The sequence below is a fragment of the Argopecten irradians genome, chromosome 1 (assembly GCF_041381155.1).
Source record: "Argopecten irradians isolate NY chromosome 1, Ai_NY, whole genome shotgun sequence".
NCBI classification, from domain to species: Eukaryota; Metazoa; Mollusca; class Bivalvia; order Pectinida; family Pectinidae; genus Argopecten; species Argopecten irradians.
In genome coordinates this window covers 68,803,196-68,811,362 of record NC_091134.1, presented here as the reverse complement: position 1 = coordinate 68,811,362, position 8,167 = coordinate 68,803,196, and positions in this window count along the sequence as shown.

Sequence of the window (8,167 nt, the reverse complement as noted above, 5' to 3'; positions counted from 1 at the left end):
TTGATGAATAAGATGAATCGTATGATCTTGTGTTGATGCATAAAATGAATTGTATGATCTTGTGTTGGTGAATAAAATGAATTGTATGATCTTGTGTTGATGAATAAAATGAATTGTATGATCTTGTGTTGGTGAATAAAATGAATTGTATGATCTTGTGTTGATGAATAAAATGAATTGTATGATCTTGTGTTGGTGAATAAGATGAATTGTATGATCTTGTGTTAGTTATTAGGATGAATTGTATGATCTTGTGTTAGTTATTAGAATGAATTGTATCTTCTTGGGTTGGTGAATAAGATGAATTGTATGATTTTGTGTTAGTTATCAAGATTAATTGTATGATCTTGTGTTAGTTATTAGAATGAATTGTATGTTCTTGGGTTGGTGAATAAGATGAATTGTATGATCTTGTGTTAGTTAATAAGATGAATTGTATGATCTTGTGTTAGTTATTAAGATGAATTGTATGATCTTGTGTTAGTTATTAGAATGAATTTGTATGATGATATATCTTTGTTAGTTAATAAGATGAATTGTATGATTGTATGATGAATTGTATGATCTTGTGTTAGTTATTAGATGAATTGTATGATCTTGTGTTGCTGTTAGTTATAGATGAATGATGAATTGTATGATCTTTGTTAGTATAGATGATTGTAGATCTTGTTTTATTAATGAATTGTATGATCTTATGTTAGTTAATAGATGAATTGTATGATCTTAAGTTATAGATGAATTGTATGATTTGTGTTGGTGATCTTATGTAGTAATAAGATGAATTGTATGATCTTTGTTAGTAATTGAGACTTATGTTAGTTAGATGAATTGTATGATCTTGTTAATTGTATACTTATTAGTTATGAATTGTATGATCTTATTTAGTTTTAAATTTAGATGTTTATGTTAGTAATAGATGAATTGTATGATCTTGTGTTAGTTAATAAGATGAATTGTATGATCTTGTGTTAGTTAATAAGATGAATTGTATGATCTTGTGTTAGTTATTAGGATGAATTGTATGATCTTATGTTAGTTAATAAGATGAATTGTATGATCTTATGTTAGTTAATAAGATGAATTGTATGATCTTATGTTAGTTAATAAGATGAATTGTATGATCTTATGTTAGTTATTAGGATGAATTGTATGATCTTATGTTAGTTAATAAGATGAATTGTATGATCTTATGTTAGTTAATAAGATGAATTGTATGATCTTATGTTAGTTATAAGATTTGTATGATGGAATTGTATGATCTTATGTTATTAATGAAGTATGATTGTTGATGTTGTATGATCTTATTAGTTAATAGATGAATTGTTATGATTTATGTTAGTGTTGTATGATCTTGTTAGTATAGATGAATTGTATGATCTTATGTTAGTTATTAGATGAATGTATGTTTATTTAGTTTATAGTTAATGATGAATTGTATGATCTTATGATATGATGCTTATGTTAGTTAATAAGATGAATTGTATGATCTTATGTTAGTTAATAAGATGAATTGTATGATCTTATGTTAGTTATAAGATGAATTGTATGATCTTATGTTAGTTATTAGGATGAATTGTATGATCTTATGTTAGTTAATAAGATGAATTGTATGATCTTATGTTAGTTAATAAGATGAATTGTATGATCTTATGTTAGTTAATAAGATGAATTGTATGATCTTATGTTAGTTAATAAGATGAATTGTATGATCTTATGTTAGTTAATAAGATGAATTGTATGATCTTATGTTAGTTAATAAGATGAATTGTATGATCTTATGTTAGTTAATAAGATGAATTGTATGATCTTATGTTAGTTAATAAGATGAATTGTATGATCTTATGTTAGTTATAGTGATTGTATTGTTAGTTAGCTAATAAGATGAATTGTATGATCTTATGTTAGTTAATAAGATGAATTGTATGATCTTATGTTAGTTAATAAGATGAATTGTATGATCTTATGTTAGTTAATAAGATGAATTGTATGATCTTATGTTAGTTAATAAGATGAATTGTATGATCTTATGTTAGTTAATAAGATGAATTGTATGATCTTATGTTAGTTAATAAGATGAATTGTATGATCTTGTGTTAGTTATTAGAATGAATTGTATGATCTTATGTTAGTTAATAAGATGAATACTATTATCCTGTCTTAGAGATTGATATGTAAGTATTATCAATATGTACAATTATGTGATATAAATGGTAGAAATTTTAGATGGGGTATGTGTAATATTTTATACAAATTTCCAGTCTGCCTGTGATTAACAAGAGAAAAAAAACAATAAACTGTTGTACTCTCTGTAAAGTTTATTATTGCTGTGATATAGTTAATGGAAATGGTCCATAATCTTGAAAGAAATTGAAAAATTTCACTATTATGGCAAATAAAATGCTAAATTTCATTAAATATTGATAATTCCCATTTTCATGGAAAACAGAAATTCCAATAACAATCAAAAACCAATATGGATACCAGCTACAAGTCCTTAGTGAGCGGAGTAAGCCTGGCAGAGGGAACCAGTCTTCAAATCTGTACTGGTATACATTGTAGATACCCACTACTGGTCCTTAGTGAGTGGAGTAAGCCTGGTGGAGGGAACCAGTCTTCACATCTGTACTGGTATACATGGTTGATACCCAATACTGGTCCTTAGTGAGTGAAGTAAGCCTGGTAGAGGTAACCAGTCTTCACATTTGTACTGGTATACATGGTTGATATCCACTACTGGTCCTTAGTGAGTGGAGAAAGCCTGGTGGAGGGAACCAGTCTTCACATCTGTACTGGTGTACATGGATGATACCCACTACTGGTCCTTAGTGAGAGGAGTAAGTCTGGTAGAGGGAACCAGTCTTCACATCTGTACTGGTGTACATGGTTGATACCCGCTACTGGTCCTTAGTGAGTGAAGTAAGCCTGGTAGAGGGAACCAGTCTTCACATCTGTACTGAATGATACCCAATACTGGTCCTTAGTGAGTGGAGTAAGCCTGGTAGAGGGTACCAGTCTTCACATCTGTACTGGTATACATGGTTGATACCCACTACTGGTCCTTAGTGAGTGGAGTGAGCCTGGTGGAGGGAACCAGTCTTCACATCTGTACTGGTGTACATGGTTGATACCCACTACTGGTCCTTAGTGAGTGGAGTAAGCCTGGTAGAGGGAACCAGTCTTCAAATCTGTACTGGTATACATGGTTGATACCCACTACTGGTCCTTAGTGAGTGGAGTGAGCCTGGTGGAGGGAACCAGTCTTCACATCTGTAGTGGGTACTGGTATACATGGTTGATACCCACTACTTGTCCTTAGTGAGTGGAGTGAGCCTGGTGGAGGGAACCAGTCTTCACATCTGTACTGGTTGATACTCACTGCTGGTCCTTAGTGAGCCTGGTGGAGGGAACCAGTCTTCACATCTGTACTGGTTGATACCCACTACTGGTCCTTAGTGAGTGGAGTGAGCCTGGTGGATGGAACCAGTCTTCACATCTGTACTGGTGTACATGGATGATACCCAATACTGGTCTTTAGTGAGTGGAGTAAGCCTGGTGGAGGGAACCAGTCTTCACATCTGTACTGGTGTACATGGTTGATACCCACTACTGGTCCTTAGTGAGTGGAGTAAGCCTGGTAGAGGGAACCAGTCTTCACATCTGTACTGGGTACTGGTGTACATGGATGATACCCACTACTGGTCCTTAGGGAGTGTAGTAAGCCTGGTAGAGGGAACCAGTCTTCACATCTGTACTTGTATACATGGTTGATACCCACTACTGGTCTTTAGTGAGTGGAGTGAGCCTGGTGGAGGGAACCAGTCTTCACATCTGTACTGGTGTACATGGTTGATACCCACTACTGGTCCTTAGTGAGTGGAGTGAGCCTGGTGGAGGGAACCAGTCTTCACATCTGTACTGGTTGATACCCACTGCTGGTCCTTAGTGAGTGGAGTGAGCCTGGTGGAGGGAACCAGTCTTCACATCTGTACTGGTTGATACCCACTACTGGTCCTTAGTGAGTGGAGTGAGCCTGGTGGAGGGAACCAGTCTTCACATCTGTACTGGTGTACATGGATGATACCCAATACTGGTCCTTAGTGAGTGGAGTAAGCCTGGTGGAGGGAACCAGTCTTCACATCTGTACTGGTGTACATGGTTGATACCCACTACTGGTCCTTAGTGAGTGGAGTAAGCCTGGTAGAGGGAACCAGTCTTCACATCTGTACTGGGTACTGGTGTACATGGATGATACCCACTACTGGTCCTTAGGGAGTGTAGTAAGCCTGGTAGAGGGAACCAGTCTTCACATCTGTACTGGTATACATGGTTAATACCCACTACTGGTCCTTAGTGAGTGGAGTGAGCCTGGTAGAGGGAACCAGTCTTCACATCTGTACTGGGTACTGGTGTACATGGATGATACCCACTACTGGTCCTTAGTGAGTGGAGTAAGCCTGGTAGAGGGAACCAGTCTTCACATCTGTACTGGTATACATGGTTGATACCCACTACTGGTCCTTAGTGATAGGAGTGAGCCTGGTGGAGGGAACCAGTCTTCACATCTGTACTGGGTACTGGTGTACATGGATGATACCCACTACTGGTCCTTAGTGAGTGGAGTAAGCCTGGTAGAGGGAACCAGTCTTCACATCTGTACTGGGTACTGGTGTACATGGATGATACCCACTACTGGTCCTTAGTGAGTGGAGTAAGCCTGGTAGAGGGAACCAGTCTTCACATCTGTACTGGTATACATGGTTGATACCCACTACTGGTCCTTAGTGAGTGGAGTAAGCCTGGTAGAGGGAACCAGTCTTCACATCTGTACTGGTGTACATGGATGATACCCACTACTGGTCCTTAGTGAGTGGAGTAAGCCTGGTAGCACTGTATGGTAACGGGATCCGGCCCCGGTTGTTTGGTATCTACTTTTGGAAAAATCGTACCTAAACAAATGAGAGGGGCACGTACTAAATCGCTTTAAAAACTCGATAATATTTCATTTGTTTATTGAAACATATCAAAAATTAGAACATTTGAATCTTAACATTTTAATATGTCCAACAATTGTATGTGAAAATGAGAATAAAGCTTCCCTATTTGTATTCAAACATGTAACCTGGATGGTATTTCCGTGCAAAACTGAGAAAAATGCGTGAAAATATGAGCATATCTCAAGATTTCGGATGCAATTCTTTAAGATAAGAAAGATATTGAATGAAGAATTGGGATAGAACAAAAACTATCTACCACTTCAAATTTGTCGTAAATACATACTGTGTGCCATAATCGATGATGTTTAGTGAGCATGTTATGACTAGAGTGTACGTGTTTGGTACGCACAAAATTCCGGTTTGGTATATCCATTAGTATACGGTTTGGTATCACAACCTAGTTAAATTTGAATCACAAACAGGGAGCCGCAAATAAAGCGTGGCATAATCCCCGTGCTTCATAGTTGGTGTGAAGAGATAAAAAGCTCAAAGTAAGAGTTATTAATGCGTGTGTTGTAAAACTGGAAAAAACCAGCTGGTGACAAAAATAAACAGTATTAAATTTGGTATTTTGACAGTTTCCATGACTCCAAAAAAAATACCAGAAATGGAATGTTTGCAATAGCAAAAGGCACAACTAGGGCACTTGTCTGATATATACACAGAAAACGTGGTTCGCACCACAGGGGGCCAACTCAATGAAAATGGATGTTGTCATACATTTTTTGTATTTGGTAGATGGACTGATGAGTATATATGACTGTAATGTGATTTTTTTTTTCGAAAAATACGAGATTTGAAAAATTATTAAAAAATCGGGATATTTACTATAAAACAGATATTCCAATTTTTTTTTTTTTTTTTTTTTTTTTTTGTGTTGGCCCCCTGTGTTTCACACGGGATAATAAAATCTGATTTACTGAAGGAACGAACAAACGATCAAAGTAACTAAGGAGCAAAAAAGGACGCACGAAAGAAATATTTTTTTTTGGTTTGACCAGACTACTTTCGTACGAAACACTTTATGATTTTATAATTTTGAATATTTTAGCATTGTCAGCAGATAAATATACATTTCCGGTAGATCGTTCACGAATATTACGGACAGTAGTGGGCCCAGCACGGATCCTTGAGGGATTCCTGATGATACGTCTTTCCAATGATTTCATATACGTCCTTGTTCTTTTCTATAGGAATGTTGTTTAAATAGATGTAGGGCAGTTAAACAACTGAAATGACATCACAGCCAGTAAATTATGGAGAATTGGATATAAGCTGTTTCATAAAAATGAACACTTGAATAAGCATCGTTTGTTTCACCCTGTAGATAATATCACGGGAGAGATTATAACCAGAAAAATATCATGAGTAAACATTACGCATGAGTATGGAAGTATATACAGCTACCAAACACAGGATCACAAACTTAAATGTATATAAATTAATAATTGTTTTCAATGATGGTAATTATGTATCGGCTCTTGCGGTGTAATATGTTAATTTGACTGTGTGAAATAATAATACTGTCCTTAAATTATCTGGCAAAATTAAGTTTTTATTTGTGATTAGAATTTTTAACCAGGTTGTTATACCAAACCGTATACTAATGAATACCAAACCGGAATTTTGTACGTACCAAACACGTTCACTATAGTCATAACATGCTCACTAAACATCATCTATTATGGCACACAGGATGTATTTAAAATAAATTTGAAGTGATAGATAGTTTTTGTTCTATCCTAATTCTTCATTCAACATCTTATCTTAAAGAAATGCATCCGATATCTTGAGATATGTTCATATTCTCACGCATTTTTTTCAGTTTTGCACGGAATTACCATCCAGGTTACATGTTTGAATACAAATCAAGGGACTTTATTCTCATTTTCACATACAATGGTTGGACGTATTAAAATGTTAAGCTTTCATTGTTCTAATTTTTGATAGGTTTCAAAACACAAATGAAATAATATCGAGTTTTTAAAGCGATTTAGCACGTACCCCTCTCATTATCCCCCGCCCAACGAAGTTGGCGGGGGATATACAAATGGGTTCAGTCCGTCCGTCCGTCTGTCCGTACGAATGGTTTCCGGAGCATAACTCTAAAATCAGTAGAGATATTTCCACGAAACTTCATACACACATTGGTCTTATGGTCTAGTAGTGCCTTTTGCTATTTTTAGATTTTCACTTTTTGTACTTTATTCTGTAACCATGGAAACATTGCTGAAAATGGCAGATTTTTGTGTAAGAATCGTTTCCGGAGCACAACTCTAAAACCAGCAGAGATATTTCCATGAAACTTCATAGACACATTGTTCTTATGGTCTAGTAGTGCCTTTTGCTATTTTTAGGTTTTCATTTTTTGCACTTTTTCCGTAACCATCGAAACATTGCTGAAAATATCATATTTTTGTACCAGGTTCATTTCCACAGCATAACTGGAAAACCGGTTGAGATATATGCACGGAACTCCATAGGCACATAAGTCTTATGGTCTAGTAGTGCCTTTTGCTATTTTAACGTTTTCACTTTTTGTACTTTTTTCTGTAACCATGGAAACATTGCTGAAAATGGCAGATTTTTGTGTAAGAATCGTTTCCGGAGCACAACTCTAAAACCAGCAGATATTTCCATGAAACTTCATAGACACATTGTTCTTATGGTCTAGTAGTGCCTTTTGCTATTTTAACGTTTTCACTTTTTGTACTTTTTTCTGTAACCATGGAAACATTGCTGAAAATGGCAGATTTTTGTGTAAGAATCGTTTCCGGAGCACAACTCTAAAACCAGCAGAGATATTTCCATGAAACTTCATAGACACATTGTTCTTATGGTCTAGTAGTGCCTTTTGCTATTTTTAGGTTTTCATTTTTTGCACTTTTTCCGTAACCATCGAAACATTGCTGAAAATATTATATTTTTGTACTAGGTTCATTTCCGGAGCATAACTCTAAAACCAGAAGAGATATTTCCACGAAACTTCATAGACACATTGGTCTTATGGTCTAGTAGTGCCTTTTGCTATTTTTAGGTTTTCATTTTTTGCACTTTTTCCGTAACCATCGAAACATTGCTGAAAATATCATATTTTTGTACCAGGTTCGTTTCCACAGCATAACTGGAAAACCGGTTGAGATATATGCACGGAACTCCATAGGCACATAAGT